Genomic DNA, 23,444 nt, shown 5'->3' with positions numbered 1-23,444 from the left:
TAATTTCCGGTGCCCGGGAATGGGCAATTACTGGGTCCGCCAGGGCTGTAATGCACCGATAATTCCCCATTCCCGGGCACCGGAAAATTCATGACTGCAGTATTTACCAGCACGGCTACTGCCAGTGTCATAATGACCCCCAGTATCTTTTTGAAGTCACTCTGTATTCATAAAGAAATTATTTCCGTTATGTTTCAGTCCTTAAAGGAAATCATTTCTTTATGAAGTCAATGTGACTTCAAAAAGAAACAATTTAGTAATAGGGCTCCCTTAACCTCATGACGGGTGCGTGTGCGAGTGTATGGTGAAAGGGCGCACATTTAAATGTATAGTTGGCTGCCTGTGTGAGTGTATGGTGAAAGGATGCACCCTTAAATGTACGGGTGGCTGCCTGGGTGTGCTTGTATGGGGAAAGAGTGCACACTTAAATGTACGGATGGCTGGGTGTGCATGTGTGTATATGGTGAATGGTGTGTGTGTGCTTGTATTCAGGGGTGCAACAAAACCTACATTTCGGGGGCTAACCCTTCAAATGTTGGGAGAGGCACTAACTTCATGGGTGGTGGGCGAGGGGCAAACTTATTTGTGTGGGGGTATCCAATTTCTCTATACATTTTAATGAGACTATCCTAGTGCAGCTTCAATGTTACAAGCAGTTAACTCTCTCCTTTAAGGTTTAAAGCTCCCACTTATGAACTGCTGCGAGAATTAAGTGGTCTCCTGTTCCCTCTCTACCCTTTCAATCACTCCCCTGGCATGCAAGTACTAAACCCACATCACAATTTCAGTTTGCTAAAAAATGTGGCATTTGAATGCAGGTACTAACAGCCCAGCAATTACTAACTTTATGTTAGTAATTGCTGGGCTCTTGTTAACAGCAAAACCCAGGTTTAACATCTTTGTCCTGTTCTGTCCGGCAACTGCTCTGAAGGTCAGCCAGGTCGAGTCGAGCATAGCCCAACATTTCAGGGGAGAGGAGTGCTGAATCCCAGTCAACTTGTGTTTAATGCATTGATTACTTATTGGTTATCTTCATTACTTTTAGTCCTATTCTTCCTCGTCCCACTACTTGTGTATGAGGAAATCTGCCTCATACACAAGTACTGGGATGAGGTAGAGGTACATAGAGATAATGCCTGACTTAGCTACCTGTAATCTTCATTACTCCTAGTCCCACTCTTCCTCATCCCAGTATTTACTTATGAGTGAAGGAGCCTCATATGTAAACTCTGGGACAAGGAAGAGGGACGTGGAGGTAATTCTTGGCCAAGGAGCTGATTTTGGAGGTTGGGGAAGGGGTCGGCGGGAGAGGGGATGTTTGTGGGGGGGGTGGCGGGATTGTGCGACAAATCATAATGGTTGTCCATGTCCAGTCTAAGCAGTCATGATATGTGGAATTAGTGGCTAGAGAGGTATTTTGGTGCAGCCAGTCTAGACATTCCTCAGTTTGGTATGACTTTTTTTTAAATAACTGGACATTTCTGATAAAGCAGTCCTGCTAAGTGTATCTACCTGGCTAGACTGGCATTTCGGTGCTGCCAGACTAATCATTTCTAACTGGGGCATTGTATATTTTTCTGGGAATCTGTGAAAAAATGATAATGATATAAGTCATTTATAACGCGCCTGTACACAAGTGCTTCTATGCGCGACAAGACACGGGAGGGACGATAGAGGGAGGACAAGACAAACAAGCTTACTAGGACTTGTGTCATTCAGATCGTGCAGGTGTGAGAACGAGAAGTTCAAGGGGAAAGGGAGAGGGGAATTTCAATGGAGAGGGGAGGGAAAAACAGGGCAGCAATTCTCTGAGTAAGTGCAGCCAGGGCAGTGCAGCTCTGGGTAGTGCAAGGAGAACAAGGGACTGAGGGTTACAGTTACAGCCCCTAAGTGCGTGGTAGGGCCAGAGGCAGTGCAGGGGTGACTGATCAAGAAAGAGCCTGGACTCAGTAGGACTCTGAGGGTAGCCAAGTAACCAGTCGGTACAGCAGACAGGTAGGTCAGGTAGGCCAGGAGGGGAGGGGGAGAGAGAGAGAGAGAGAGAGAGAGAGAAAGCAGAGAAGAGGAAAGTTTTGAGCTGCTTCGAGATCTTCAGGTGGTCTGGCTCACGCCGGGGCAGGGAAGCCTTTCCAGAGGGAGGTGCCTGCATAGGAGAGAGATTACCCCTCCCCCCCACCCCACCACTCTCTGCCTGGGGAAGTGTCTAACCCATAGAGAGTTGGAGGTAGCTGAGCAAAGGGCTGGAAAAGGAAGGTATTTTGGAAGAGAGCGATAGATGTAGTGTGGGCCCGAGCCCCGAAAGCTTTGTGGACAATGCAAAGGGTCTTAAACTTGATCCTTGCAGCAACCGGCAGACAGTGGAGAGATTTCAGGGCTGGAGAGATATGATCCTTGGGTTTGAGGCCAAGAATAAGTCTTGCAATCCTGTTCTGGATTAGTTGCAGAGGGGAGGAAGGCAGGTTGAGAAAGAGGCTGTTGCAGTAGTCCAGCCTAGAGAGAACAAGGGGGCTCTGGAGACAGTGAGCTTCTGTGGGAAAGTGAGAAAGGGAAGAGTCTCTTTGAGGAGGAGCAGCTGGTAGTGGGACTTTTGCGATGGAGTCAAAGATGACAACCAAGTTGTTTGCATCGCAGGAAGGTGAAAGAAGAGGGCCCAAGGTGGGCGGAGAGAGTGCGAGAGGGAAAGCAGGGGCAGGAGTCACAATGAGAAGGATCTCCATCTTGCTGGCATTACGAGAGAGGATGGTGGATGCGCACCAATCCTGAATCGTGGAAAGACAGTCAGGAATGAGAGAGAGAGGAGAGGAGCCTGAGGGGAGCCTGAAGGAAAGCTGAGTGGCATCTGCATAAGAGGAGAAGGTAGAGATCAGTTGGGCCAAAGGGGCCAAGAAGAATTTGAAAAACCAGGGTGACAGGATGGAGCCCTGGGGAACGGTACAGGTATAGAGAGAAGTGGTGGAGAGAAAGGGACCAAGTTGCACCTGGGAGGGGCAGTCCAAGAGGAAGGAGGTCAGCCACTCAAGGGCCTGATCCGTGATGCCCAGGTTCTCATGGAGTCGATTAATCAGGATGGCATGGTTGACTGTGTTGAAAGCAGAGGAAATCTCAAGGATGAGGAGTACAGAAGGAATGCTGCAATCAAGGTTAGAGAGCAGATCTTCACAGGTGTTCAGGAGAACAGTTTCCATGCCTCTGTCAGCTCTTAAGCCAGACTGATGGTCATGGAGACAACCAACAGATTCAGTGTGGAGAGTAAGCGGGAAGATGGCTGTTTTTTTTCCAACAGTTTGCCCAGGAAAAGGGTGATGGTATTGGGTGATAGTTTTCCAGGCAGGCAGCAAAGGCAGACGGCTTCTTGAGGAGTGGGTGCACAAGGGAGTGTTTAAGGGGAGAGGGGAACATTCCAATGGTGAAAGAGTGATTACAGCAAATCAGCCAAGGCTGGAGCGAGGGTGTCAATATGGTCCTTGATGGTTCTAGAGGAGCAGGGGAGCACCTGTTTGGACAACACTTTCAAAGATCGAACTTGTCTAGAAACCTCATCAGGTATTGTCAGAGAGAAAGAGGAGAAAGGAGGAAGAGAAGTAGAGCTGGCCAATGGGGGCCCAAGAGAGGAAGAGGGAGAGGAAGAGGCGATGGGGGGGACTAGATGTCCTGAGTTTTAGCAGAGAAGTGAGATCACAGAGCCATACAGAGGGCCTGGGAGGGAACAGGAAGGTAAAGACTGCAACAGGATCAACCAATTCCTTGCAGATTTTAAAGAGTTTGGGCATGTTGTTAGAGGCCACAGAGACACAGGCTTGAATATGTGTTCTCTTCTTGATGAGTGTTATTGCTTCGACTGGCATTTTGGTACAACCAGTCTAGGTATGTCTAAATTGGCCTGGCATGCTTTACCGTAATGTTATTACACTGGTCTACATTGTGCAGCCAGTGGGACAGGTTTTCATTGTGGCATGGCATTTTTAATAGCAACGCATTCAGTTTACTTACTATAGTATTGAATTAATGATTTGCAGTGCTACTGTAAGCAAAATGAAGGCTGCGCCTCCGCCAAAATAATAGTGCTTTCAATCCATGTCATTGCATTGAAAACAGCATTATTTCGGCAGAGTCGGCGCCTTCATTTTGCTTACTTTTAATAGCAAAGCATTAATGATCCTGTGCACGGTGGCGACTTGCATGTATTGGATTGGTGTTACCCTACAAAACCATTGCAAACAAACTGGCTTTTTAGCCAATTTTTCTCAGAAAGTGTGCTGTATATTGCATTAAAACACATATTTATATCTTTCTCCTACTGCAGGGTGTGGCATACCCCTTCAACAGCACATTCGTGCGTATTGCACAAGCGTTGTAATCTGGCTGGCCCAGAGTGTGGCGCGACCCGTGATTTGTGTGTTGGGGGGGCCCTCAGCATGGCTCGCAGTGGGGCCCCCACATGTTGTGTTACGCCACCGATTACAGGGCCACGCCTGACCCAGTCATGCATTGTTTCTTACATCTTACAGCAGCGGCATGACACTCTGCTGTCCCACTTTCATTTCTATCCCTCAAACAGAGATAGAAAGGCTTTCCTTTCTTGTTGACATTTCACAACGAGGCAAAAGTACAGGCTGGAGTCAGTTAATCTGCCCCCCTGGGATGGTACTACGTTAGATTTGTGTGAATGCACAATCACAATTTCTGTGCACACAGCCGCACAAGTGCCAGAGCAAATACAGTGAAAATGTATTTGCACGGGTGCTTAAATGATTACGCAAATACCGGTAGCTCATGCACAAATAGTGTTTGTGTATGGGTAAATGGACCATAAAGCATATGTGTTGCTTATATATCACTACAAAAACTGTGAAAACTGTTTTACGCTACAATCAAAATAGAAACTCTTCTATATGTTGAATTCTACTTTTTTTCTCGCAGTTACATATACAACTATTGTGGGTTCTGTGCTTTCCAAGCTGCTTGATAACATCACGTATGTATATGGTGCTTCATGTCAAATTCTGCTGCAATAATATAGCCAAATAAGCTGGTGTGCTTGGGCATTGGTCTGCTGTACCTACCTGCACACCCACGCTACACCTCACTGGTGACGCCCAATGAGGCTGAAACATGTGTGTCGTTGCTTGTGGCTTTGTGCAGAAGCGATGTAAGCAGGCAGTTCGGACTGGGCTGCCCCTTTTGGGGAGGGACAAATCCCAGTTTGCATATGGGCATTCCCCTTCTGCAATGGTATGGAGCAATGGCATGGCAGGCGAAGAACGATGATGCGCTCCGAATGCAGAATCAGAGCATGGTCATCATTCTCACACAGAATACATCTGCGGACATGGCTACCGCGGAAAGAGAAAAGGGCCTCCTTCTAAACAGAAACTTATTATTTCCAGGTCAAAGGCCAGTGCTGGCAGAGGAGATGGTTCAATAAAAATGAAGAAGTGCCCGCTGTCTGGAGATTAGTAGTGTTTCAACAAAAACAAAAGAACACAGAAGTGCCGACTCCCTCAGTTTACCCAGAACTGAAGCACAACACTGTTACTGTTGGTTATTGCCCATGTTTCAAGTATCCCGATTGGTTGCGCCACCCTTCTCTGCTGCAAACAGGGGTCACGATTAATAAAACTCAACAGGCTTCAATATATCAACACCAGAAGGATAAAGGGATGAGAGGGCACTGCTAGGGTCCAGTGTTGCCACTGCATGTAGCACGTGCGCAGGTGAGCACCTAACCTGCTGTGCTATCTTGCAACATGCACTAGCAGCTCTCACATTCCCACAGCAAGGAAACTGCAGGCTAGAAGACCTGCAAAGCACCAAATCTTCATCTTTGCTGGGCAACTGGGAGACTGTCATTCCATATTCTAGGGCCCACTACTTAATGGGATCCACAGGCTTTAAATATTCCCCTCATTAACATTTTTTCGAAAACAAGCTAGTCTGACAAAGTGCCATCATCAGATAGTACACACATCTTTCCCTTCCATCAGCAACTCCACTTGACTTTTATTCCACACATTCCTGCAGGTAACTTGCTCTCCTTCCTTGGTGCCCAGATCTCCCGACAATGGATTTGTCTTCTGGCCAGCCATCTCAACAAGCGACGTTCTCTTCCGCCTGCCCGATTATATCAGGACCACTCCGATGTGTAAATGTAGTAGTTAAAGGTGAGAGTGGTAATGTTTGCTCATCATTCTCTCACACGCATTCTTTTTTGCAAACCATCACCCTTTCCACGTTCCACTCTCCTCCATCCATCGTACCCACAGCGTTGTGAAACAACCTTATCTGAATTGGGCTGGACCACTTTAACATTCACTTCATAAGAGCAACTGGTAGTTGAATATGCACCCACTCCCTAACTCTAGACTGAATTCAAACGAGGAGATCTCAGTTGTTGAATGTGGTGTGAAGCTAACTGCCTCTGCCTTCTCCTGCGCAGATTCTCTGCAGTCTTTCTGGTTGGCCACCGCCTACCTCATCCTTTCCTTTATGATCCTATTCAATCTTTCCACCATCTTGTTTGTCTGAGTGTGGTATATAGCACTAGGGCAGTGTACTATGGCATTGTGCTTCAGATAACACTCCATCTCTCTTGATCGGAACTGTACACCATTGCCCGATAATATCATGCCGGGACTGCCCTCTCTGAAATGTTCCATCCAAAAATCTTACACCACTCCTAGCAGTTATATTCCTGGTTATTATCACCTTTGCCCACCTTATGAACAGGTCTATGATCACTATGCAATGCATAGCCTGATACCGCTCCCCCCGCAATACCCCACTGTAGATCGAGCCAACTAGGTCGATTCCTATTTTCTCCCATGGTGTACTTGGAATGTTTTTTATGTTGTCTTAGGACACTTGTGGTCCACAAACAACTCACCGATTTTACAAAAGAAACAATCCCTGACTTTACGTTTGATCTGCCTGGCCACCTGACTACTAATAAGTGTTCCTTTGGGGTTGTTTTGTCTTGGTAAGGCCCCGATGTCCTACGTGGGCCAAGTCCATTCATTTTCTCCACATCTTCTTAGGTGGTATTATTCTTTCGCTGCTCTCAGCAATATACCACACATGTATATTACATCTCTGACCTCAAAAATGCATCCATACCTCTCTCAAAGTTTTTTCTCATCAACAGCCCAATCCTCATTTCATCTACAACTCCTCTCAAATCCTTGTCCTCATCAAACACTTCTCTTGTCTCCTGTTTGGGGATAGTTTGGTCTGTAACTGACATAACCTCTGCTTCTATCACCTCCTATTTTTTTTTTTTTCAGCCTAGATAAGTAGTCCACTGTACGATTTTGGCCCCAAGAACATATTTTAATTCCACTTCATGTTCTTGCAGCTCTATTTCCCCATCTCCATATCCCGTTCCAACCTTTATCCAGGCCCTTGTGCATTGTAATCTCCATCAAGGCTTGTGACCAGTCTGCATTTCAAACGGGACACCCCACACGAATTATCAAAATTCTGATTCAGACCATCGTATGGCCACCATTTCTTTTCTATTGTTGTATACTCTTTCTGCACCCCTCACTAGCTTAGATTCAAATGCTATTGTGTATTCCTTCCCTTGGTCTCTTTGGAGGACTGGTGCTTGTAGGGAAGGCATGGTAGCACAGGTATGACACTGGCACAATGGGTACAATTGGTAAAACCTTTATTGAAATTGTTGGGGTTGGAGAAACTCTTACTTTGCCCTACAACAAAGATGGGAGTAGTCTTGACCATCAAAAAATAAATAACAGTCCTAGTAGAGTCCATCAAATCAAAATGGCCTATGCTAAAAAAAAAAAAAAGAATGCCTGCCCCATCTCTTGTACAAAAAGGGTAAAAAGGAGAAATGTATGCAAAAGGAAAAATCAGTGTTCAAATGAATAAATGTGGTTGACCAACTCTTCTCCCCATGGTAGACCTCACAGAGTAAGGCGGTCCCTGTAGACAGGATGAAACACTCTGGCTCGGTTTCCAACACAATAAACAATTCAAAAACGTGAATTGAGGCCCGCCTGGCCTTCCACATTAAAGTGTCTTTTCCTGACTTCCAAAATAATGTTTCAACCAAAAAGTTCAAAGGTCCCCCTCTGTCGGGTGTAATGGATTTAAAGACACGACAGACTCCAGACCGGACTCTTTCCAATGGCATGGGATGTGGCGTACAATAAAAACGCTTTCAATTTTATTAATTTCGGATTCTACTCTGAGAAGGCAGCCAGCCCCTCTGACGAACACCCGGTGTCGCAATGGACCATGAACCATGCCAGTGTGTAATAATGATGAAAATCAAACAGATTCAATATAGGGCAGCAATCACTAGTGTGGTGATAATTACACAGCAAAATCATATGATACACTTAATTTAACTTTCTGACATCAGATACATCAATGCAAATATGAATGGAAGCAAGATCACTTTTGGGTCATACTTTTAGATAGCACCACTGTTATGCACTCCCCCAGCAACACTCCCCCAAACTCCTGTTAACCAAGTTGTGTGGGTGGAGAGGTGTAGCAAGTAGCAAGTAGTCTGAAATAAGAGGCACAAATCAGATTGGAAATCCCACCTACCACCCCAGAATGAGAGGCCAAAACTATTTGAAAACCCTTGAAAAATGAGCAAAATAAAAAATGAGCAAAATGGCACTTCGAATTCACTGGCTAGTTAGAGGTTAGTTTACATGTGCGGTAGAACAGATAAGATACAGGAGCAAGAAATCTTACAGGCTATAAGGCAAGGTACTAAACAATATAAATACAGGGGAGAATTTGGGAAGGCAAGCGGTGCAGCAAAAATCACACGTGGCAGAATTGCAATTTCTTAGTTTTCACAGGTTTAAAACAAGCCAACAGCTTAAGAAATGAGCTAAACAGCCAAAATCGGAAATTGTTTTTTCTGATGAGGTAGGAAGGCACATAACAGGTATGAGACTGAAGTGAATGGATGACTTTTGATGGGTGACAGTATGGGATTCTTTATAGGAAAGGAAAATCGTGTTTTAAAATGGAAACAATTTACCAAGCAAACTCGGTTTTGTTAGCAAAATGATTTGTTCTACTGCAACTGTATTTTAGTGGCTAAATTATTCAAGAAAGACACTGCACGCAAGGAGGTTAATTTGCAATGTTAACCTATTCACGCCGCGTTCATCCTTATGGGGAATTAATTAATTTATTCAAAAATAGTACTAAGGACTTACACCAAGGACTGAACTGATTTGAAAAGAATTTCGCTAACACAGAGACTAACACAGATTCTTCCAAGGACAGGATACACAAAGGATTCTGACAGTTTGAGAAATGACTAGGTTTTCTTCTAGGATTTTATAGGGTTGGCAGAATGCAAGGTAACAGAGCAAGGTATGCAGTTTTTGTACTGGGGAAGGTGATACATACGAAATGAACTTGAGTGGGGGTAGTTTGGACAGCTAACCAAGTCTCTGGACAGCGGGACAAGGATCTGGTCACTGTGCAGCGGCTGGGCTCTCCTTTCAGGGAACAGCGGGGCAACCGGGGTCTGGTCTCTGTGGACAGCGGGATGCATCAGCTGGGCAAACACAGGTCTGGTCACTGGATTCTCCAAAAGGGATCAGCAGCCTTTCCTCCTTTCTCCCTGAATTATTGGGATTTTTGTAGGGTTTTGTTCTGGATAGGTGGGTCTGCCTGGATAGGAGGTTCTGCCTGGATCGGGATCAGCTACTTCTGGGCCTGGCTCTGGAGTCTGGAGTCTTGCAGGGTGAATTTTGAACATTGAATGTTTGAAGGTCTGGATTTTGAATGTCCAGATTTTTGAAGTTCCTGATTCTCCCTATGCCTCCTCCTTTTATAAGCAGGATGACAGAGAATTTCTACTATGTGAGCGGAAGTAACCTGGACATACCTCTTGGATGGGATAGGTCAGGCTGTGGATGTCGCCACCTCCCTGCCTGCGGATTGGTTCCATGGAAGTGACATCAGTTTTAGTGTGTGTGTTTTATGATGTGCTTTGTTTCACCACAGTTACTTTGGCCAAAATCAGTTATGAAACAAAACCCTTATATTTACAATTGTTATCCTCATGAAAATCAGATAGCCAGATCCCATATTTTACAAGGAATATGCCATTTCAAACACCAAGTCTGTGTGTGGCTGCTTTGCCCTTCGGGCACCATTTTGCAGTTTTTCATGGGAAATATTTTACCTAAAATTCTAAAAATGGCTACACATAAGCCTAACAGTGTCGGGCATATTTCCATCAAGTTTTATATCTGTGTTATGTACGCTTTCCCCAGAAATGCCTCTTAACTGCTGTTCACGTCCACCACATTTCAAGAAGACCCACATGGTCTCATTTTACTTGCGCAAAAATTACATTCAAACTGTCATGATTTCACATTACTGCTTCTTTACATTACTGAAATACCTTTCTTAATGTAAAAATCTTTTAATTCCAATGGGCTGGATTTGTTCCCAAATGTGGGCGGTATTTCCAACCCCCCCGTCAAATGTCTTCCCTTTGTCAGTTGGCACATGGGTTGCCATTGCTCCCCCCTTTGAAGTCTTCCGGTTTGAATGCAGGGGAACTCCCACTTCTGAGGCAAACACATGGGTGTGAATCTTCCTTTGTCCTTGGGAACATCTCTGCCAGGCAGTCTGAGGCAACCTGTTATCACACTTGTCAGTCCATAGAACAGGGCCCCTGTCCTGGCAGTATCAAATCACCGGGAGGTGTGACATTTGGCCTTTAAACTAAACTGGTCTAACAGGAATGCCTGAGCCTCAGCTAGGCTGTTGAAGTTCTTTTTGTGGAGAAAAATAAAATACACAGAGTACAATATGCCTATGCTTTTGCAACCCCTCTTCCCAAAACATACAGTTGTGTTTCTGGTCATTTTACGGTATTATTTCCCATTTAGCTTTCACAATATCATTTCACTGTTTTGCAAAGCAGGGTAACACGGGTTCATATTTTTTTCATGTTCATTTAACAAAGTGCGGTTTTCCTCGCATTTTGCTTTCTGAAAGCTTTCATAGATCTGGTCAATTTCTATACAGAGGGATATGATTGGGAAATGGGTTCTTTGAAACTGACACCAGGCAAAGGAGAGAAAGAGTTTCTTTTGAAGTGCTTTGTGTTTATTTCCAAAGTGAATGCGAGTAGTGTGGACTGAAATGAAATTCCCTGCTTTTCACAGACTTTATTTGACAAAATCATGCCGTTCAGGGAGGGATGGCCCTCATTTGATGGGGTTCAACCTGAAATAGATGGGCATGGCTGTGTTTTTCTTGAACAGACTCTGTGATGTTTAAGGATGAAAGTAGCACCAGTGCAAGGTCACTTTAAACACAGGACATTTTCTTGTGCAGTTTAAAGTTTTTGAGATGACAGCACAGCAGCGCTGAGCCATTCTGCCTTTGAATTGTTCTCTGTGGGTTCACATGAAGAAAATAAATGCAGCCATTCTCAGGGTTTCTATGTTCCATCTCGCCCCATATGTGCTCAGCAGACAGCGCAGCCATTATTTTTGTAACTGCTAAAATGCCACCAGAAGTACGGCCGAACTATACTGCTAAAATGCAGTTTTCTGATGCAGGGGAGTGCCATTGGGCTGGTAAACGTACCTCACGGGCTAGGACCTTTCACCATACAGTTCACATAGGTCCCCCTCTGTCGGAGTCAGTCTTCTCATGACAAAGTTCAACACAAATTTGCAAGGGGGCTCCCTTCCCCAGGCTTATTATACTTCGGTCTCCCTCTGTCGGGCTCAAACAACTTCTGGCAGTCGAAGACTTTTGAATGTGCATGGCTTTCTTTACAGGCCACCGCAGGACCTCTTCAACTCAAAGTTTACAGTTTAACTTTCACTCTTCCCTGCTCTAGGAGTTAAACTTATTTATTTCACTTTTGCTGTTCATTCACTTTATCACTTCAAACAATGTACCTTTCACAGAGACTTTTGAGTGGGCTACTTCCTTTTGCCGGACCACAGCATTACTTCGTATCACTGATTTCGCAGCTGTTTTTTACTTCAAAGTTCATTCACAGGTCTGCCTTTCCTCGCGTCTCACCCAAACACGTCCATCCTTCACTTGTGATATAATGTTGCTATTTCAAACTTTTACACAGACCGGTCTCTCAGGTCGCTTGCCAACTCACCGGCTGTGCGTGTCTCTTTATTGGTTTTGCGATATTGAATTCACGAGTCAAGGTTAGTACCACAGGCTTGGCCTCGCCTCCCCAACTCTGACATTCACCTGGGAGGGTCGCTGGTGTCCTTGAAATACAATGCAGTCTTCACTTGTCTGATCTGGCCTTCTCCACATGATTTCCATGGCCTTTTGGAGGCAACAACCTACAGTAGGAACTATTGGGGTTTGACACGTTGCTCTCGCCCCCTGGTCCGTCGCTCTGCTCTGGTAGGTTTATCTTCATCCCGGAAGTTCTGCTTGTACTCGTCTTCGCCTTGCTCAGAGTATGTCTTTGGGTTCTGCCTTTTATTTGTGGAAGGAGAGCTAGTTGGTATCAGGTGTATGCACTTACAGTCAAGTGCCTGACTTTGCCTGACCCGATTAGCGGGACATGTCCAGTACGATGTGTGAAAGTTAATGTTGTTACTCTCAGTCACACTCTTCCTCGGCCCAGTGTTTGTGTTTAAAGGGCGGGGGAGTTGGGACCTCAGTGAATTCTAAAAAATAGGATGGGTTGGATAAACAAAATAGGGGGGAATACTGCGTCTAACCATCGACTGCCTCACCCCCACTCCTCGAAGACCCCTCACCCAGGTGATCCTCCTGCACTGGTCCACCCCCAGGGACTGGATCCAAAAGCGATGGCTGTGTCCTGGCCACCTGGATGACAAGTCCCCGAGGACTAGCGGGTGAGATACCCTTTGGTTTCTCACAAGATCCTAGGCCTACGTTGCTCGCATCAGTTGCTATGATGGTTCTTCTCCCTTTATTGCAATTACCAAGCGTTGATGCATTCTTTAGAGCTTCCTTCATTGCTTTGAATTCCTCTTCGCATTATTCTGTCCATTCATGTATAGATCCCTTCATCATCAGACCATGCAAGGCCACAGTTTGATCAGCAACATTGGCATGAATTCGGCATAGTAATCAGCCATGCACAGGAATGGCATCAGCTTCTCATTACATTCTGGTTTCTGTGTTCTCTCAATAGTGTTTATCAATTCAATTATCGTCTCCATGCCCTTCGCTGATACTAAGCGATCTAAGAATTCTATGTGTCACTTGTTGAACCTGCACTTCTCCTTACTTAATGTCAGACCAGCCTTTTCTCATTTGTCTAGTGCTCCTCAAAGCCTTTTGTTTTGTTGCTCTTCGCCATCCCCATGCACAAAGATATGATCTTGGAAAAATATAATTCCTTTCTCTTCATTGAAGATTCTGGAATACTGCTGATGCTGATATTAAGCCAAACAGCATTCTCACATACTGGTATAGGCCTTCTGGCATAATGAATGCAGTGCATGGTTTCATTGCTTCTTGTAATCATATCTGGTGGTATGCCGTCATGAGAGCCAACGTGGAAAACAGTTTTCCAGGGCTGATGGTTGACAACAATTCACAGATGTTTGGTAGAGGATACCTGTCATATAACATTTATTTTGGGTTGTTAGGTCCACAAATATCCTTAACTTCCCCATCGGATTTCTTACTGCTACCCATGGTGAGACCCATTCCGAAGTCTGGATTCACTGTATTATTCATTGCCTTTCCAACTTTCCTGATTCTAGCTTAACTTCTTCTCTCATTGTGACAGCTATGTTATGTAGCTTCTGCGCCACCGGCCTTGACCCTGGTCGAATTCATATTTGGAGTACATACCCCTTGAGACAACATGCTCTCTCGTGAAACAAATCTCTTGCCTGACATGATCCATTATCCGGGCACGTGTATTCTGCTTCTTCAGAGTTGATGTTCAGTTTCACATCAAGCTTCTTCTGATCATTATTACTATTATTATTTATTAGGGTATTTATGGAGCGCTGACCTAGCTTTGGGAAGCAATAGAGCGCTTTACAATCATATGGGAAGAACACTGCGAGGGAAGCAGAGAAAAAAGAAGCGTGGAGCCGACTGGTGAGGGTGGGAATTGGCAGCATGGAGGGGGAAGACCCAGGGGAGCAGATCACGGATTCTCAGGTATGGTGGGGAGCGCAGTGTGTGTGGGCCTAGGTGTTAAGGAGGAGCCATTCCTTGAAGAGGAAGGTCCTGAACTATTCCCTGAACTGTAGAGGTGATGGGGCAAGTCTGATGTTGATGGGAATGAGGTTCCAGAGTCTTGGAGCATAGATAGAGAAGGCCTGTCTTCTGGTTCTTTCCTTCCTGCATTGGCGTAATTCAAGTCTGCTCATTTCCTTAGTTCTGGTGAATTGCTGGCCTGATGAGGCCGATAAGTAAACCTTTACTTGGGCCACACGATATTTAAACTGCAGCCTAGCTGTGAACCAACCTATTATGTTAATTCATGCTCCCCATATGCCACCGGGTTAACGTCTACATAACTCTTTTATTGAACAACATGTTGCAATTTTCTCTTGGCAGCAAAGAATATTTGGCACCCAAATCCACAATCATCGTCACTGGCTTCACATCAGCCTGTACAGAGGTTGTGGGGCGATCTAATGCTTCTTCACATCCTACTAGGTGGACGTTCTCATCTATTTCCTCATCATGGACTGCTTTCTCCACGCTACTTGTTTTCCATGGACCTGCAGCATTTGGCGACCTGTCCCCTTTGGTTGCATTTCCTATATATTAATCTCCAGGCGGGGGGGGGGGGGATTTGGGTTACTTGCCTAGTCTGCAGTGCTGTCACACCTGGCACACCTTTGACTCTCCCTGAAGTTGTGACACCATCCATATCCTTTTCCTGTAGATGTTCCCTCACAACATGTTTGCATCCACGCACAGGCCCCCTTGTACCTAATTCAACCATTTGGGTCTGTTTTGTATTTGTAGTACTCAGTATTGCGGCAACATCACTAGTTGTGCTGCTCGTTGCTTCTACGGTTCACACTCACTTGCTCCTTTCATCCAAAGTCTTCACACGTTGCTCTGTGAGCTAGACAAACTTTGCTATGCGCAGAACTTCTTCCAATGACGGAGCATTATTTGATCATAACTTGTCCTTTACTTTGCTGTTAGGACATTCCAGGACGAATTGGCCCCTCAATCTTTCTTCTCATTGCTCTCTGAAATTGCATGTCCCCTTCAAACCCTGTAGAGCTGGTAGGCATCTTTCCACACTTTCTCCTTCTTCCTGCCTCCTTTTTCCAATACGTGTCGTTACCATTTCAGGATTATGCTAATTTTCTCTCAAAATGCTTGTCTATATCTTCATGCACTTTCGTACTCAGGTCTTCCACTTTTCCTTCTGACAATTCCGGTACGTTCTCGTACTAATTTGTACCGCACACTCCTGAGCCGTAACGTTCAAATGCCTTCTTCCAGCGTTCCCACGGAACTGCTGGCTTACCGGGATCTGCCAGGGATACTTGGGCAGGCTTATATTCTACATGGTCTTCCTTCTACACTCTTTCCCAGGTGGGTTGTCTAGCTCAGGGTTAAACTCTTAATTGGACATATGCTTGTTACCTTAGAACCCTCTTCACACTTTCTTTTTGTTGGGCAGTTTCCTTACCATTCTGCCGGTATCACCACTTATGCCGGTATTTACATACCTTTATACACCGTGATGGCCTACTCCCGACTTATATTCCTTCTCCAGCACCATACACTTCCTGTATTCCTTTTCTTTCCCTTTTGCACACTGTTAAAGTCTCGCCTTTGTTAGCTCAGCCTGAAAAACAGGTCCTGATCAGGCAACGTGTCCACCAGGGGTGTTGCTAGGTCTGGAAAATATCTGGGGCTAAGCTAATGTTGGGACTCTCAGGACTCTGGGTTTGCTAGCCTTTTTGGTTTTAGCTCCTGAGCTTCTGAGGCTACAACCAAAATGTCACGCTATCCTCTCATTCTGTCCCTATTTCACAAGCATATAGGACAGGCAACACTCGCACTGCCTCAGGTACCTCAGCCATTTTCCCATTACCTGTCACTCACAGTGCACATAGAGAGCTCTGCGTTGCTTGGTCTCCTTCCCCCTCAACATCCCTCGTTTTCGAACCCTCGTTAGGTGTTAGAACGTCATCATCAGATACCACAGTAATACTGGGGCTATGGGGAGTAACCGTGATGAACACAGACTTTTGGAACAGAGCCTACATAAAGAGGTGTGTGCTTTCGCGACATTTCATACCTTCTATGTACTTCTGCGAACTAGTTAAGAAAGTGGTACACGCGGTTTTGGGATACTGTTGGCTTGCTTTCCAATGGCTGCTTGCATAACACCCAGGGGGTTGTGCGAGCCAAGGAACTTGCAGAGCTTAGAAACAAAGCATTCTCTGGATTTAATAAAAGCGAAGAGGATGAACTATGACGCCAGATTAGAAGGCTCTTGGGAAAGTAATAGGACATCATTAAAAACATTGGGCTTTTTTTACCGTCCACTCAAAAAAAAAAGGTTTTGTCAAAGTACTTCAGGTAGGTGGTGTCTGATGAACACTCAAAAATATAGCAGAGTATTATACCTTCATCCATGATAATACATGGGATAAAGGACCATACATTATAAGGATACTGCAAGTCACATAGGAGCTCCGTGACTCAGTAGCAGAATGAGGCAAAAGGCTGAGTTCCTCTATGAGTCACGGAGCTCACAGGTGTGTTACGTATGGTAGGGGATATTTTTTTTAGAAAAATTGTTTTAAGCAGTTTAATTAAATGCATCGCTCGGGCCCGTCACTGTGGGCCCCGGGGCATTACATTATGCCCACCGTCTTGGGGCTTATTGCCACAGTATTTACCTTTAATTTTCTCGTGTTTATTTTCTTTTGTCTTGTTCTTTTTCTTTCTGTTCTGTCCTGTTTGAAATTGTCACATCATCTTTTGTACTAGGTCTTTGACCTTTATACAGTGCTTTGGCATGAGGCCCCACAGAAGCATAATTAATACAAAACACACACTGTGAATTGAATCTCATTGTGATGTACTAAGCAAGTTGTAAGGGAGTTGCCATGACCCCATAGCAACCCAATCCAACATTCACACAAAAGCTACTGTATACGTTAGGTGGTCCTTGGATTTGACTGGCCCAGGGAGTAATTAAATACCAAGCTGTGTAGACATTTGGGCTGGTGAAGAGTCAGTCACACATCAGGGGAAATTCTAGAAGACCAGTATATGTTACGATGGTAAAATTAAGTATGACAAAGGAGGCACAAAAGAGTAACATAAAATATTTTTTAAAAAGCAGCATGGTATTTTCATTCTAAAGTAATTAAAAAGGGCAACTGTTTCTGGAGCTAAAAAGGACTGTTAGTTAACAAGAGGTTCAAAACTACCGGGTTTTGATAGGTGCAGAAACCACACTCATCACAGTAAAGCATCCCCTCGGCCACCAAGCCGTGAGGCAAATACCTGGCCAAAGTGTACTATATGGACCTGTGTGCGCAACCTTTGTTCCAGTTTTCAACAGGCAACACAATAGAACAAAACCGGGTCAATCCAAAAAGGGTTTGAAGAGGGGAGATCCAAACCCAGCTCTCATGGCTCTCTTTTCGGAGGCAAACATTCTCAATAATTCCCCATCAGCGCCATAACCTCAAAGTGCATAGAGTTGGAGATGAGCACTACCATACGTCATGTTGAACTCGGCTCACGCAAAACCTTGCACTGAGCAGCGTGGTTTCCATCGAGCACCGGATTGTGGAAAACAAGGAGTGGTGCCGTTATTTGCTTTTTTGTCCGCTCAAGGATTTAGCGCTGCCTGATCAAGAATAATGTTGGGGGTACTCTCTTATGCATAACGTTACGTGTCCAGTCCATTCTTCCAATTCATTAAATACTATTGTAACATACAGTGTTCAGCCGTCACGTGCAAGTTCTGTGTTGTATGTTGATTTAGAACAGGACTAAGGACAATTGTCACTGGCACTGCTGTGTGTAAGGAACTCATGGAGGCAACAGTAAAGACAGACACAAGTGATCACAGTTCAAGGGTGTCTATTGAACTAGTGAACTTTATAATGGGTGAGATAACCGCCTAATCTAAACCGAAATCTAAGATGGGAGCAAGCTACGACCATCAAATAATAAGGCAAACCTAGTCGCGTCATGTCAAATAAAAAGGACCTATGCTAAAAAAAAAAAAAAAAGAACTATTGCCAATCCTCACTACTAAGTTACAAAAAGAGTGTGGGATAATGTTCATCAGAAAAGAAAGAAGTGTTCACAAAATGATAAATCCGGATGGTAGGACTGGGTCTCCCTTCCCCACGCTTTAAGCACGGGACAAGGCGGGACTTCCAAGCACAGCACACCCCTGGGCCTCGTTAGCACGAGGTTCACAGTTCCAGTTCAACGATATCAAAATCCTTCAGAGGCTAAATCTCTTTCCTGATAAAGTCTCTTGCTTTAGAAGGGTTGTTGATTCACAACGAAACAAAGGTTCCCTTGGTGGTTTTGCACCTGGGCGATTGCTCTTCGCCCTTAGGATCTCCCTCTACCAGGCTCGGATCCTCCTTGCAACTTGGGCCTCCCTCCGTCGGGTTCACTACCGCCTTTCAACTGCAGCTTGAAATTTAGGCAAATGCTATGCGCTCCTAGAATCTCCCTCCGTTGGGCTTGGATCCTTCTTGTCAGATACACAGCTCAACTTGCTTTATCACAGTACAGGATTCACTCACATCAGTTCTCCCCTTGGCATCCCTCTGTCGGGTTCATATAGCCATTCCAGAACACTGTTCACAGTTTACGTTTCTGTATCGCAACCTGTAAACTTGGGCCTCCCTCCGACTTGTTCACTGCGGCCTCTCTTTAACACAGATCATGATTTTCTTATATTAATCTGAAAGTGGGGTTCCCTTTCCCTAGCTTTCTCCTCCGTGGGTCAGATACTTTTCGATTTGATGTGACCTTTGTAGGACCACTCTGACATCTCATCTTGCCCTTTCAAAGGGCTTTCTGGTTGTGGTAGTTCATAAACGGATCCAGGTCAGAGTCTTTCTAATGAGCGCCCACGTGGCGCCAGACCCCTCTGCACCTGGACATCAACTGGGCTTTCTTTCAAGTTCAAATGCACACAAATGCACCCAAAAGAGCTTTCTCTTTCAAATTCCTTGCATTCAAATTGTTGCTACTTGCAACCTTGGGCTAAACACAGTTTGGTGTGCAAACACTTCCTCCGACTCACCAGCTGTGAGTCAAGGATAGTACCACGGTGGCCAACTTGCCTCTTCTCCTGCGCTATCAATGCAGGCCCCCCCCCTGCGTGTACCGTTGATATCTGCTACTCTGTACACCAGCTGTAACTCCTGGTCTTCCGATTTCCCTTTCGGATGCTTCACAGGTTTGAGTTGAAAAGGTCCAGGGTAATCCTTTTGTCGTCCTTCCAGGTCTCGCCACCTTTCTCCTCTGTTTGAACTGCCAGTTTGGTGTAGCTGTCTTCTCATGCGTTCGGCCTTGCTCGAAGTGTGCTTTCGTGCTCTGCCTTTTATCCCTGTGGGGAAGGTAAAGGGCCGTCAGGCATTCATGGTTAGTGTCAATTGTCGGATTCTGCCTCACCTGTGTGTTGGGACATGTCAGATAAATGGCTCTGGTGTTAGTCTGTTGTCTGTTACAGTGTAAGAAAGTGTTGGTGTTGGAAATAGGGGGTAGAGCTTCTGAATATCCTACAGGGTAGGATGGGGAAAAGGTTTACAAGGAAAGGGATACCACGTGTCAACCCTCAGTGTCCCACTTCCGAACCCTCACCCAGGTGATTCTCCCCCACTGGTCAACCCCCAGGAACTGGATCCAATAACGAAGGCCATGTCCTGGCCACCTGGATGACAGATCCCCCTGGGACTTGTAAGTGAGACACCTTTGGGTTTCTCACATGTGGCACTACAGCAACATGTGCAATGCTGTTCTCTTTTTGTAGTTGTTTTGTAGTGGTGTTTCTATACATACACTATGTAGAGGCTTTTACATATGTTATGATGAACTGAAAAAATGATTAATGAACAAATCCATAAAAAGACATTGCCATTCTACACAGCCAAATGCCTTTTTTGTGGCGATGGTGACCTGTATCTTACGCTGCCATAAAAAGTCTTGTCTGCCAGCACAGAGATGACCATTGGACTGATCATAAAGCATCACGTCCCATCATGTCTATTAATTGCTAATTCAGTACATTGGACAAAATTCTAGTTTAAGATTGGAATCAGATGGCGCTCCATCTCAAGATGTGAGTGATGAATGATTATGACATCATCCTTCTATAAGTAACTGAAATATTTCCACTTTTTTATGCAGCCATTACTGCGCCTACCAACTCCTTAGTCACCTTCTCAGTAGCCACAAAGGTAGCAAACTCAGTACCTAATGAATATATCCCCACTAACCTACCATGTGGTCATGCTGCCAGAGATTAAAAACATGCAGCTGACTCAGCTAAAATGTGTTCTAGTGGATTCACGCAACATGTACTGATGGGTGTCAGTTTCCCTATGTAGATGATCTAAAGCACCACACGTTACCGTCAGACAGCTTGAGAAAGAATTATTTAATCTCTTCAACTATTGATGAGCCTTTTACCTTCTTGGATTACCCACGAAGACATGTCCACCCATCCGGGGACATAATAGAACGTCAGTACAAAGGATCAGATGCCGATATTGTGCAGCAAAGTGTAGTATACTGTTCATCCGGAGGTGTGGGGGGTTGCCCGTGTTAGTTAATGCCAACTAGATTCCCCAATGGATCCTGAGTTTTTTGCCTAACATTTATTGTTTGACAAATGTGCATGTAAGTATTTCAGTTTCACCCTCTATGGGATCAAGGTGTTGAGCCTCCTAAGCTAAACACTTCCTAGGGAACAGAGTAAGCAAGATCTCACTGGGGGTGACCCACTCTTGGAGGACCTAAAAAGTGATCTGAATAATCCTCAGAATGATCAAAACCCTAGTATCTTTTTTGGCTATATGATATGATACATGATAGGTTATTTATAACGCGCTTAATACCCAGAGGTTTCTAAGCGCGGACCCAGGGATCGAACATGTATTGCTCTTTGTCGTCTTGCTACTAAGGCAAGCACGTTGTCCGCGAGCTATCCTCCCAAGTCACTAGCTATCCTCCCGAGTCACATGGGAGTTGACCTAGAGGATGATTGGAAACTAAAACAGGTGATGGGGTTTCTGATGCTCTGGTTGCACCGGGAATAAGAAAACAGTGGCAAGACCCACCTCCTGGCAGAAGGAAGGATGAAACACCAATAACTGATAGAGATACAGAGACAGCCGTGGAGCTGGAAGCAGGGGAGACTCTCCACCTGGGACGTTTGACATACCACGCAGAGTGTATGTTTGGCATGGAGGCCCTGACCACAGGCCAGGCAAAACAGCAGAACACCGACGACCTGGCAGAGCCAAAGTTGGGACTGCCTGGCAGAAAGGAGCAACAGGGAGCCCCAGCTGCCCAACAACAGCAGGCCAACATTCCAACACTGCAGACCCGCAGGAGGACAGTGGGAAAGAAGGTCAAGCTCGCTTGAAGTGGGGCACCAGAAGAAAGTTGGAGAACTCCTGCTGCATGGGCCGACCTTACCGATTCTCCAGAGACTAAAGATACGCAGTCGTGCCAGGCAAGTGGGGGAGGGGAGGCGAGGCCCACTAAGATCCCAAGACGAGGTGAGAGAAAGGAAACCCTAGAATGGGGTCAGAGAGACGAGACCTAAAGTTGGGGTGAAGGAAACTAGACCCAATGGTGGAGTGAGAGGAAGGACACCTCAGCGTGGGGTGAGAGAGACCAGACACCAAAGCAGGTTGAAGGAAACCAGGCCCCCAGGGGAGCAGGGGGCTGAGAGACGAGAACTCTCAAGGCAGGGAGAAAGACAGACGGCCCCCCAAGGCGAGGTAAGAGACGTGAAAATCCAAAGTGGGGGTGAGAGACCCAGGAACCGAAGGAAACAGGGAGAGGAGTCCTTTCTTGTGTGGACTTTATGGAACTGTAAAAGAGATTTAGCCTACCAGCTTAGAATGTGCACTTGGGGTGAGGAGCCCTCTTATGAAAGGGACACAAGGGTGGGGGGCAGAAACCAGCCACCATCCACTTGAAAGCGCTAAGAGGCCCAATTCTATTTCTTGATGCAGTGCCATGCTTTCTTTTACAGTGGGAAGGACAAACTCAAGTTAGGGTAGGATTCTGGAAGGAGGACTTTCTTGGTTTTGTAGAGACATTCTGAAGAGCACCATTTCTTTGAAATTTGTTTAGAGCACAGGGCAAAGATGTGTAGCTTTAGGGAAAGGTTAGGTTTTGGGAGTGAGAATAAAGAAAATCCTGCTGTCCATCTCCTGATCTACCACAATGTGTATATACATTCTGCACCCTATAGTTGAAAGCTGCCCATCTACAATGTTGTGTTGTGTTATATATTCCCCTTGAAACTCTTTTTCCAACCTCTGCACTGTCCTTTATGCACTAGCATTGCAGGGGGTGTTGAGTTATTTTATCCACGTTTAAAAGGCGTTAGAAAGCCTGGCGACTATACAAAAGATATAAAAATACTATTGGCCTCGTTAAGAGTTGGGCGGTATTCCAGTGGATGTAATGCCGCCCAACCAAATTGCTGTAACTGCCACTTAGTCTGGGGTATTTACCGCTGGATTACAAGTGGTGGTAGCAGTGTTAGTCCCCATTAATTTGGAGTCCATAGGATTCCATTAGGGATTTTAGCAGGATTACTGCAGCGATAATTCAACCGATTTGGCAGAAAGTGGGAGGATTTAGTTCCAGCATGATGGTGGAGGTGAATCCCCACTCCAGGGCCAAACGCATAGTATGGCAAAGCGGTGATAATTCCGTTACTGCCACTTTTTTTTCACACTGCCATACTTGTAATGAGCCCCAATGGGCGTCATTACGCATCTTGCAGTGCTAGAAAAAATTGCAGTAAATTTGTCAAAATTTAATGATGACATTTTTAAAGAAATTTCCTGCAAGGCCAAATTCAAGTTTGGGAGGAAAGTAGAAGGACAACCTTTCAGCACTTGCTTCATGTTTTCTTCCAATTCATCTTGAAAAAATGAGGATTTACCGCAGGCGGAATTTCGGCTCGGGGGAAATCCTCCAAATCCCCAATGGAGGTCTATGGACTCCAAGAACGGGGGGTCAGCACTGCCCTGCCACCACTCGCAATCAGGCAGATGTGTCAGAATTGGGAGTGGCAGAAAGGGTACACGAGTTACCAAACCTACGAGGCCCCAAGTGCCCTCTGCCCCCACAGCACCTTAAAAGGAAAAAATGACCTAGCACAGAAAATGCTGCATCCCCTTGCTGCTCTTCAGCGAGGCCATCCTGTTTCACCATCAAGACATTTCATTACACCAATTCTT

The 23,444-nt window shown here is 45.4% G+C and overlaps 1 protein-coding gene across 7 annotated transcripts in view; it reads right to left on the bottom strand.

Moving 5' to 3' along the window:
• Positions 1 to 23,444, bottom strand: part of FGF1 (fibroblast growth factor 1) — a 524,090-nt gene that overhangs the window by 333,722 nt on the left and 166,924 nt on the right. The gene's annotated exons all lie outside the window — the stretch shown is intronic.

Source organism: Ambystoma mexicanum, chromosome 3p (genome assembly GCF_040938575.1).
Source record: "Ambystoma mexicanum isolate Mex_15411 chromosome 3p, UKY_AmexF1_1, whole genome shotgun sequence".
Taxonomy (NCBI): domain Eukaryota; kingdom Metazoa; phylum Chordata; class Amphibia; order Caudata; family Ambystomatidae; genus Ambystoma; species Ambystoma mexicanum.
Note: the sequence above shows the minus strand (reverse complement) of the source record. Positions and strands in the feature narration are given on the sequence as shown.